This window comes from Macaca thibetana, chromosome 6 (assembly GCF_024542745.1).
Source record: "Macaca thibetana thibetana isolate TM-01 chromosome 6, ASM2454274v1, whole genome shotgun sequence".
NCBI classification, from domain to species: domain Eukaryota; kingdom Metazoa; phylum Chordata; class Mammalia; order Primates; family Cercopithecidae; genus Macaca; species Macaca thibetana.
The window spans coordinates 705947-716844 of NC_065583.1; the positions used below are offsets into that span (position 1 = coordinate 705947).

The following is a 10898-nucleotide window of genomic DNA, read 5'->3' on the forward strand; positions in this document are numbered from 1 at the left end:
TCTATGTCATCACAAACAAAAACTGACACTAATAGAAGTTATTAGCCACAAGCTCATAGGCAGAGAAAAGGAAAGTTTTAAAAATAGTCTTACTTCCTCCAAGGTCATTTCCAGGATGCCCTGCTGCCTCATGCAGAAACAGAAAGCAGACAGAAAAGCTCGTCAGAAAATGGGTGAGAATGTACTTAAATGGAGGCTCTCTTGTGAGTAACACACATGGATTGTGGTTTTTTTTTTTGTTTCTTTGAGACAAAGTCTCACTCTGTCACCCAGGCTAGAGTGCAGCGGCACGATCTCGGCTCACTGCAGCCTCCACCTCCCAGGTTTAAGCAATTCTCCTGCCTTAGCCTCCCGAGTAGCTAGGATTACAGGTGCCCACCACCGCGCCCAGCTAATTTTTGTATTTTCAGTAGAGACAGATTTTCACCATGTTGGCCAGGCTAGTCTCAAACTCCTGACCTCAGGCGATCCACCCACCTCAGCCTCCCAAAGTGCTGGGATTACAGGTGTGAGCCACTGTGCCCGGCCAACACACATGGATTTTGATGCCCTTATTTCTGTTTTCTTGGCTTTGTTTAGCAAAACAGTCATAGGTAGACAAATAGCAGGATGGAACTGTTTCAGACAGAGAGTGAACACAGTCAAATGAACTTTTCATGGCTTGACACTGACCACCCAGAATCCAGTGTTCTACTCCAGTCCCTATCTCTCCCTGCCCAGTGTTCTACTCCAGTCCCCATCTCTCCCTGCAAAATTTATTGGATTACTGAAAATCCTATACACCAGGCTGTGTGTTGATGGTTACTAGAAGGAGAAAGAAGAGTGGATTTCTGCCTAGAATATGACAGGTTCCAACTTATTCCTCACTTAAAGGTCTGGTGCTTTACCCCATATCCACAGGTGTTTCTAACTCAGCATGTACATAACTGGACACATTGTCTTTTTCTCCAAACATCCTAAACAGTGTCACCTTCCACCCAGACACCCAAGTCAAAAACCTGGGGATTTTATTAGAGACCTCCCCTGCCTAAGCCCCACAGCCCACTGGGGAAAACAATGTATTTACCTTAGCATTCTCGGTGTGTTCCCTCCCCACTCCCAGGGCTGCTCCCATTATTCTGGGCTGCTATAATAGTGCACACAGTGCCCATGTCCTTGAGAAACAGCCCACAGGGTCTGCTCCTGAATTCCTGCTGCCCTGTGCTTCCCACAGCTCCTGGCATTGGTAGTTGCCAGCCTGAGGCCAGGGGAAGCTGGAGAATGCAAGCACCAAAGATTTCTGCATCTCGCTGTGCTGAGTTCATTGTCACGAATGAACTCAAAATATTATTCAACAAGGAGACAAACAACATCTAAACGGAAAGGCTTACCTGACACCAGCTTGTAGAAACTGAGAACCAAAATGAGCACGAAAGCCATGGATATTCCTGTGGGTTGATCTCACGCCGTGAAAACAGATGACGGCAGGGGTAGGTGGATGATTTGGAGGGCAGGCCAGCTGTCTCAGATGCAGGAGCCATGGAGAGGCTCTTCATGAACTGATGTCAAGCTGTGCTTTTCTCCTGGAACCTCCCTAAACATGGCTGTATGAATGAGGAGTGTGGGCCCTGGACTTTGAATCACTGCATTTATTGGCAGGTCATAAACATCTATCTCAGACCAGAGAAACGGTCATGGAAAGAGAGTAGGGTACACTTGGAGGGACTTTGTTCTGAGTCAAGACAGTGCCCCACATAGGTGGCATAGGAATGCCAGACGCAGAGGTATTTTCAGGCTTAGGCTGGCAGGCAGAGCTGCAAGACAGAGTGAGCATCTATCCCTGAAAGAGAGATTGGACGGGTGCAGTGGCTCATGCCTGTAATCCCAGCACTTTGGGAAGCCAAGGCAGGTGAATCATGAGGTCAAGAGCTCAAGACCATCCTGGCCAACATGATGAAACCCCGTCTCTACTAAAAATACAAAAATTAGCCAAGCATGGTGGCACGCACCTGTAGTCCCACATACTTGGGCGGCTGAGGCAGGAGAATCGCTTGAACTGGGGAGGGGGAGTTTGCAGTGAGCCCAGATCACATCACTCCCTCCAGCCTGGTGACAGAGTGACACTCTATCTCAAAAAAGAAAAAAAAAAAGATAGAAATCATCTCAGCACAGGGCAGTGAGGCAGTGAATTTGTCCAGGCACACAGGCAATGCTCCATGAGACTCATATTTCCTGGCACAGCATGAGGAAATTCTGCCCATCCCTCCCTTGTCTTGAGTTCAGGGACAGGACTCTGATCATGAGGCCAGATGGGGTTGAACTTGCCAGAACAACCAGGACCTTGATCTCCAAGGATCCAAGGTATTGAGAAAGAGACCAAGACGAGGCTTCAGGCCTGGGGGTAAGGCAAAGATGCATTCATTCAGTCATTCGTTAGATGTACTAAGCCAGGACAAACACGGTTAGAGATTACGCAGCGATTTCAAGTCTGGGGAAGAAGAATGCACGAAGAATAAGCACTTACTAGATCAGAAAGCAGTTTCCACGGAGAGCACTACGAAGGGCAACGAAGGTAAAGAGGAATTTAAAAAGAGGAAACCCCGTGAACTCAGAAATTGCTAATAACACAATTTTAAATAACTAATAGGTCTAAGAGAACTAATAATAGAAGTTGAAGGTAATTAGACTAGAAGAAGAATGAAAACACTACATTTAAAACACTGTATGATGCATGTAAGGCAGTTCTTACAGAAAGGCTTATCCTTAAGTGCTTATATTAGGAAAAAAGAAGTCTGAATATTGGCTGAACAAAGTATCTGAGTTAATCTGAGTTAACTCTTGGATCCTGAAGTTCTTGGGCCACTCGCCCCATCTTTTCTCTCCCTTCACTCTTCTTTTTTTTCTTTTTTTCCCCACAATCTGTAAACATGTAATCCTGCCTTAAGTACAAAGCCTTTACAAATGCAAAAAAAATCAAAGATTACAAGTCAATTTCTTTCTGCATACAGTAAGAGCTGAAATGTAAAGAGAGCAACGTTAGAAAAAATACACTGAAAAACATGCCACTTGAATAATAATAATAAGACAAAACTGCAAATTAAATCAATAGAAATTAGGTAGATCCATTTATTTTTTAAATACAAGTATAATTTTGGAAGGGCTATTTGACAAATTCAGCATTAACTGCCAACTCTATAGACATGTTTAACAACAACGACAACAAAACAAGGCATTTGTTCTTGGCCCTTTTAGTACAGGTGAAGTGTCCTATTGCATCACAAGTATTAGTGATGAAGTAACAGATCCAAGGGCATAATATTAAAGAGGTTTTTTTCCAACTGCGATTTGGTTGAAAAATAACATAATATGAAAGTATATTAATAACTATCAAGACCACCGGTGATCTGCAGAATACCTAGAGGACTACATACTTAGAAGGCTGAAACTAGTAAAACAGTGTTAAAATGCATGTTTTTATTCTTAGATGAACAATGAGAGTGAGATTTCTGATTCCAATTTTATAGTGTGGTGGGGAATTGAGAGGAGATATTGGGGAAGACTGGCAGTGTGTGCTGAGATAGTGTTGGGAATGTGGCTCAAATTAGTTAATACTCAGATTAGGATATTGTTTTAGAAAATTTTAAATGGGTTCTAAATTGTGGCATGTTGAAAAGGATATTAAGGAACAATGATTCATTAGCCCTAAACACAATTTAATGAGTGCCATCAATGGGCTTAAGAAATAAGCAGGGATGAGGGATGATGAGGCAACATGAGGTGAAAGAGAAAATGGAAAGTGGAAAATATGCTTGAACATTGGAGAATGTAAAAAGTCCACCAAAGAAACTGCTTTCGTTATCACTCAGAAGTGCTCTTCCCATTGGCTACCTGCTCCCAATCACCCAAACGCCAATTTTAGAGCACAGGAGCAGTAACCCCCTTTATCTGCAATTTCACTTTCCATAGTTTGTTACCCGAGGCAACCTTGGTCCAAACGTATTATGTGGAAAATTCCAGAAATAAACAATTCATGTTTTAAATCACAAGCCGGCTGGGCACGGTGGCTCATGCCTGTAATCTCAGCACTTTGGGAGGCCAAGGAAGATGGATCACCTGAGGTCACGAGCTCAAGATCAGCCTGGCCAACATGGTGAAACCCTGTCTCTACTAAAAATACAAAAATTAGCTGGGCATGGTGGTGGGCACCTGCATTCCCAGCTACCTCGGAGACCAAGGCAGGAGAATTGCTTGAACCCAGAGGGCGGAGGCTGCAGTGAGCCAAGGTCACACCACTGTACTCCAGCCTGGGTGATAGAGTGAGACTACATCTCAAAAAAAATAATAATAATACTAATAATAATAAAATAAAATAAATTACAAGCCATGGAGTGATGAAATCTCATGATCCTCCTGCTCTGTCCTGCCCGGGGTGTGCATCATCCCTTTGTCCTGCTTGTCCACACAGGTTGTGTACAACCTGCCCCTTAGTCGCTTAGTAGCCGCCTTGGTTGTCAGATTGAAAAAACATCGTCTATAAAGGGTTGAGTACTATCTGAGGTTTCAGGCATCCACTAGGGGTGTTGGAATGTATCTCTTGCAGATAAGGGGAGACTACTGTATTATATTTCAGCTTCCATAAAACTTTACTAATTTGGATTAAGAACACAAGCCTGATTTTGTAAAAAGTATCCATAAATATTCAGAGGTATAATTTTGTTTCATCAAGTAAAAAGAGCAACTAATTCCAACTGTTGAAGTAGTAACAAGTAAAGGCTTCACCAGGCTTGCCTTGATGAAGAGTTAAGACATATTTTTAGGTCAACAGCACAAGATTATTATATAACTTGTATGCTACAAACATGTTGCTTCCACTCATCAAAACAACCCAACAATCCTTACTATTCCAACTTGCTGAGAACCATGTCAGATGTTGCCTTCAAGAATGAAATGTTTCTCAAAACTGTTCTATCAAATGTAGTAGCTATTGGACATAAAACAGGTAATTTGTGTCAGACTTTAGTTAGTTTTCATGAAGTATTTATCTCCAACTTCAGTTTATCCCAACATTAATTTATGATAGGACAGTTATTAAAATTAGCCATTTCTCAGACTATAGCTTTGAAGTAATAAGAAATGGACAATTAATTTCACTACTTGAAATCTTGATTCAAGTGATGATCCAATAGCTTACAAATGTCTCCAATAAACTGAGCTTTGAGGCAGGACGGAAAACAGAAAAATGTAAAACCTCTCTATCCCAATCACCAATAATGGAGGCTAAGCAATTGTACCTGCAAATCCTTAACGACAGGTCTCTCCTAATGAAAAATCCTGAGATTTAAGCACTGTGACTTACAGAAGGCAGGTTGGCTTAATGAGGAAATTTACTTTTAGTAAAAAAACCAATCAGCAATATTTTATTTTGGGCACTTAGTATTTCACAGATCCTCAACACGTTTTGAGGTAGGTCAAATATTAATAGCGTATTTTACAAACAAAACTCACGCAGATGTTTTGTTACTTGTCCCAAACCACAGGAGCAATTCTGTCACGATCAGGAATAACGTGGTCTCTCTGATCTTCCAGATTAATCTGTCATGTGTGAAGTTAAGGGTAATCACTTGCAAATATTCATGAAAAAAAAAACAAAAACAAAAACAGAAGACTAGATATAGAAATTCTACTTCGGATAGGATATTTTAAACTTCTTAAATTGATCCTATAATGAGTATATGCTTGCTCTCATTACAAATCTATATATAACTGATCTTTACAATTACAAATGAGCACAGGAGTGACTATGTTGCTTTTCTGCCTTTTAGGGTGAGTAGAGCAGGGAGATAATCAGCCAGCTTTCCCTGGAGCACTAGGCAGCCTTTACCTGAAGGTGCTGTGTTCGAGGCACCATTGACTATGATTTGGGATCATAGGAGAGCAGGTATACTAATGGGAACAGGATTCAGAAAAGATGCCTGGATCCAAAAAGCAGAGGCTCTCTGCAAGTCAAAGGTGAAGAGAAAAATAGTAACATCTCAAGCTTCTGATCCTGAGTATCATGGCATGGCATTACAACTGCTTGTGAGAGGACCTCCTACAAGAGCGGTACACATGTCCCAATAAAGTCTGTTAGAGTTCTTACTAACTAGATAAGCCATAAGTAAAACTAAATTGGTATTTCACTAAAGTGGACACCTATAGAAGCAAATATCTAAACATTTTTAATATGACTAAGTTTTACCCGTCATGTAAATTCCTCTCATTGTCACAAGACCAATTCTATTAGCTTGTCATAATTCCTAAAATAATTTACCAAAATTCAGCTCATCTTGACATAGGTTCTTGAGCCAGCATTCTGTACTGTTTCATCATAAAGTTCCTTTTATTTAAACAATTGTATAATATTAGTAATAATAAAGGATTAAGAATAGTTAACTTGAGCCTAGGAGTAAGGTTGCAGTGAGCCATGATTGCACTACTGTACTAGAGCTCAGGTGACAGAGCAAGACCCTAATCTCAAAAAAAAAAAAAAAAAAAAGAGAGAGAGAGAGAGTTTAACAACTGAGAAATTAGAAGGAAAACATCATTACTGTGTTATATAAAAGAGTAAGGATATGTTTCTGTATAGAACAAACAACCCAATACCATTTGAGTCGAAGAACAAAGGGGAAAACAAGCGGGTGGCAGGGGGCATGGAATGCAGAGTATTGAAGCCTTTTACTCTAGTGTCTCCAAAGTTGAGTGTGGAAGTAAAAAGTTTCTACATTTAAAAAGTTTATATAAATTATATGAATTGTAACTTTCATAAAAATCAAAATGAAAGGTTCTGCATAGGACAAAAGCTATTCCTAAGCAACACATCGTATTTGCACAAGGCCACTGAATGTCGTGGATATTAGTAACAAATGAAAAGCTTAAGTCTATGACAGATTGAACTAAGATTTCAGTTTGGTATTCTATAAGCCCAAGATTATAAACTACTCTTATGATACAAAAGCTATAATGACTTACAGACTTTTGTTTAGGAACTCTTGAGCTTCTGGTTGGCACATTATCTACTTTTTAAATATGTGAAATAAATACAGACATTTGTGAGAGGCTGTGCAAAACTATTGTATTTACAAAAATGGCACAAAAGTGAATTCAACAGTCAACGCACATGCATACTTCATTTATATCTTCAACAACAAAAGGTATTCTGAGGCCGGGCGCGGTGGCTCAAGCCTGTAATCCCAGCACTTTGGGAGGCCGAGGCGGGCGGATCACGAGGTCAGGAGATCGAGACCATCCTGGCTAACACGGTGAAACCCCGTCTCTACTAAAAATACAAAAAGAAATTAGCCGTGCGTGGTGGCGGGCGCCTGTAGTCCCAGCTACTCCGGAGGCTGAGGCAGGAGAATGGCGTGAACCCGGGAGGCGGAGCTTGCAGTGAGCCGAGATCGCGCCACTGCACTCCAGTCTGGGCGACAGAGCGAGACTCCGTCTCAAAAAAAAAAAAAAAAAAAAAAAAAAAAAAAAAAAAAAAAAAAAAAAAAAAAGGTATTCTGACTCTACAGAACTGAATAAGAATATTAGCTTCAACGGCAGCTGCTAAGCACTAGAGACACATAAGTTACACCAGAACGGGGAAATATTGCCCAAGTAAAATTCTACTGTTAAAGCTGAAACAGGTTTAAGGCCATTCAAGTTCAAGCAGAGACACAAATCTTGTGGAGACCTATCTAGTTGTATTTGAAATATGTGACCTTTCTTCTAACTTGTAGTCTTAAACTTCTGTTTAAGGTAAATACAGAAAAAATCAATACAATAGAGATTATATTAAATAAGAGTAACATACAAAGCTGTAATTAAGATGAAGTAATGAAAGCCAACACATTAAAATTTTAAAACTTGCTGGTTACTTGTTTGAACCAGTACTACACTTGGAGTTAGATAATCAAACAATTATTTTCAAGTAGTTTACTAATGTTGCTCTAACACATCCTCTTCACCAGTGCACTGTTAAACGAATCAAAAACTCTACACAAGTATATTCCACAATAGAAACACACACTACTGTTACCTGCAAAGCTGTCAGTCTCAAATGACTTAGTGAATGAAAGAAAATAAAAAGTAGGTAAGTAACATATTAAGGAGAAATCATGGGAATTAGCAGATTCATGCAGTTCAGCTCTTTTAATCAGCTGGCCAGCTTGCTAGCAACAGGAGATGGTTTCCGTTGAGGAAGATCCTGTGGAGTAGGAATGTGGTCACCAGTGACACATCTAAAAAGAAGACATACAAATGGCCAACAGAAATATAAAAATGTCCAACATCATTAGTCATCAGGGAAATGACAATCAAAACCATGAGATACCATCTCACAACTGCTAGGATAGCCATTATCAAAGAGACAAGATATAACAGGTGTTGGTGAGGGTGTATAGTAAAGAAAACCCATTTGTTGATGGAAATGTAGATTGGTGCAGTCATATTGGAAAACAGTGTGGAGTTTCCTCTAGAAATTTTTTAAAAATAGAACTAATATATGACCCAGCAATCCCTCTTCTGGGTATATACTCACCACCTTGTAAACATATAGGTGCTTCCATATTCATTGAAGCATTGTTTACAATAGTCAAGATATGGAAACAAATTGTGGTGGGGAGTGTCATCAAGATGGTAAAATTGGAGATACTAGCCTTTATCCCCCACCAAAGAAAATAAATAGCTATCCACAAATGAAAATATCTCTAAGAGGACTCAAAGGCACATTAAAGAATGTGAGGCAACACAGTGCAGCAAAAACAGTAATAACAACAAAACACAATAAAAAAGGAGACAATCCACAGAAAGGAACACTGGTGAGACTGGCGTATCTGAGACTCCAGGAGATGGTTTATTTATGAGCTCCTTATTTTGTTCCATTCGTCTATGTGTTGACTTTTATGCCAGGACCATTCTGTTTGATTTCTATAGCTTTGCCATAAATTTTGAAGTCAGGAAGTATGATGCTCCAACCTTATTTTTCTTTCTTAATACTATTTTGATATTTAAAACTTTTTGTGGGTTTATACAAATTTTAGTATTTTTTTTTCTGTGGAAAATGCCATTAAAATTTCTATATAGTGTTAAATCTATTGATCATTTAGGATAGATAGAAATTTTAACAGTATTAATTCTTCCACACAAAACACAGGATATCTATTTATTTACTTATTTATTGAGAGGTCTCACTCTGTCACCCACGCTGGAGTGCAGTGGTGTGATCATAGTTCATGGAACCCTCAAATTCCTGGGCTCAAGTGATCCTCCCTCCTCAGCCTCCCCAGTAGCTGGAACTACAGGCCTGTGCCACAATGCCTGACTAATATTTTAGGATTTTTTTTGTAGAGATGGGGTCTTCTTTCCATATATTAATGCCCTCTTTAATTTCTTTCATCAATTTTTATAGTTTTCAGTATACAGATCATTTACCTGAACCAGGCATGGTGATTCACACCTGTAATCCCAACAATTTGGGAGGCCACTTGGGGCCAGGAGCTTGAGACCAGTCTGGGCAACATAGCAAGACCCCATCTCTAAAAAAAATTTTTTTGTGAAAAGGTGGTACAGATCTTTTATTTCCCTTGTTAGATTTATTCTTAAGTATGTTCTGTTTTGTAGCTCTTGTAAATGGTATTGTTTTCTTGACTTCCTTTTTAGATATTTCTTTGTTAGTGAATGGAACCAGCTGATTTTTATGTTGATTTCATATCTTGTAACTTTACTGAATTTATTATTGCTAAAAAGTTTTTTTGGTGGAGTATTTACAGTTTTCTAAGAAAAGGATCATATTATATGCAAACAGAGACACTTTTACTTCTTCCTTTCTGATTTGTATGGCTTTTCTTTCTTCTCTGATTACTCTTGCTAGTACTTTCAGTACTGTGTTAAATAGAAGTGGCAAGAGGGAACATCCTTTTCTTTTACCAGACCTTAGCAGATTTCAGTTTCCCTCATTGATAATGGTATTCATTGTGGACTTGTCATAAACAGCCTTTATTATGTTGAGGAAATTTCCTGCCATCTTTATTTGTTTGGGCTGCAATAACAAAATACCTTACAATAAGAAGTTATAAACACGAAAAATGTATTGCTCGCAGTTCTGGAGGCTGACAAGTCCAAGATCAAGGCACTAGCTGATTGTCTGGTGAGAGCTTGTTCTCTGTTTCAAGATGGCATCTTCTTATTCTTACATGGTAGAAGGATGAACAAGCTGTTTTAGGCCTCTTTTACAAAGGCACTAATTCCATTTTTGAGGGAGAAACCCTCCTGACTTAATCATCTCCTAAAGCCCACATCTCTTAATACTATTGCATTGGGGTTTAGGTTTCAACTTTAGAGACACAAACATTCATACCACAGCATTTTCTATATCTATTTTCCTTGGATTTTTTTAACCATGAAAGGATATTAAACTTCATTAAATGTGCTTATTGCATCTATAGAGATGATCATGTGGTTTTAATCTTTCATTCTCTTAATGTGGTTTTTTATATTGATTGTTTTGCATGTATTAAACCAACCTTGTATCCCAATGATAAATCTCACTTGGTCATGGTGTATAAACTTTTTGATGTGTTGTTGAATTTGGTTTGCTAGCAATTTATCAAAGATATTTTGCATGTATGTTAATCAGAGATATTAGCCTATAGTTTTCTTTTCTTGTGGTGTCTTTGGTTTTGGTATTAGAGTGCTGCTGGACTCATAAAGAAGTTGGAAGCATTTCCTCTATTTTTATTTTTTGGAAAGGTTTAGGAAGGATTGGTGTTATTTCTTCTTTGAATGTTTGGTAGAATTCAGTTGTGAAGCCAATTGGTCCTAGATTTTTCTTTGCTGGGAGGCATTTTATTACTACTTTAATCTCTTTGTAATTGGTATGTTCAGGCTTTCCATTTCTT

General features: G+C 39.0%; 1 long non-coding RNA gene across 1 annotated transcript; it reads left to right on the forward strand.

The window, feature by feature from the left end:
* Window positions 1–6198: 6198 nt before the first annotated feature.
* LOC126957375 (uncharacterized) lies at window positions 6199–8088 on the forward strand. Its single transcript, XR_007726729.1, has 2 exons — window positions 6199–7169; window positions 7516–8088. It is a non-coding gene; the product is annotated as an uncharacterized LOC126957375 (long non-coding RNA).
* Window positions 8089–10898: the final 2810 nt, after the last annotated feature.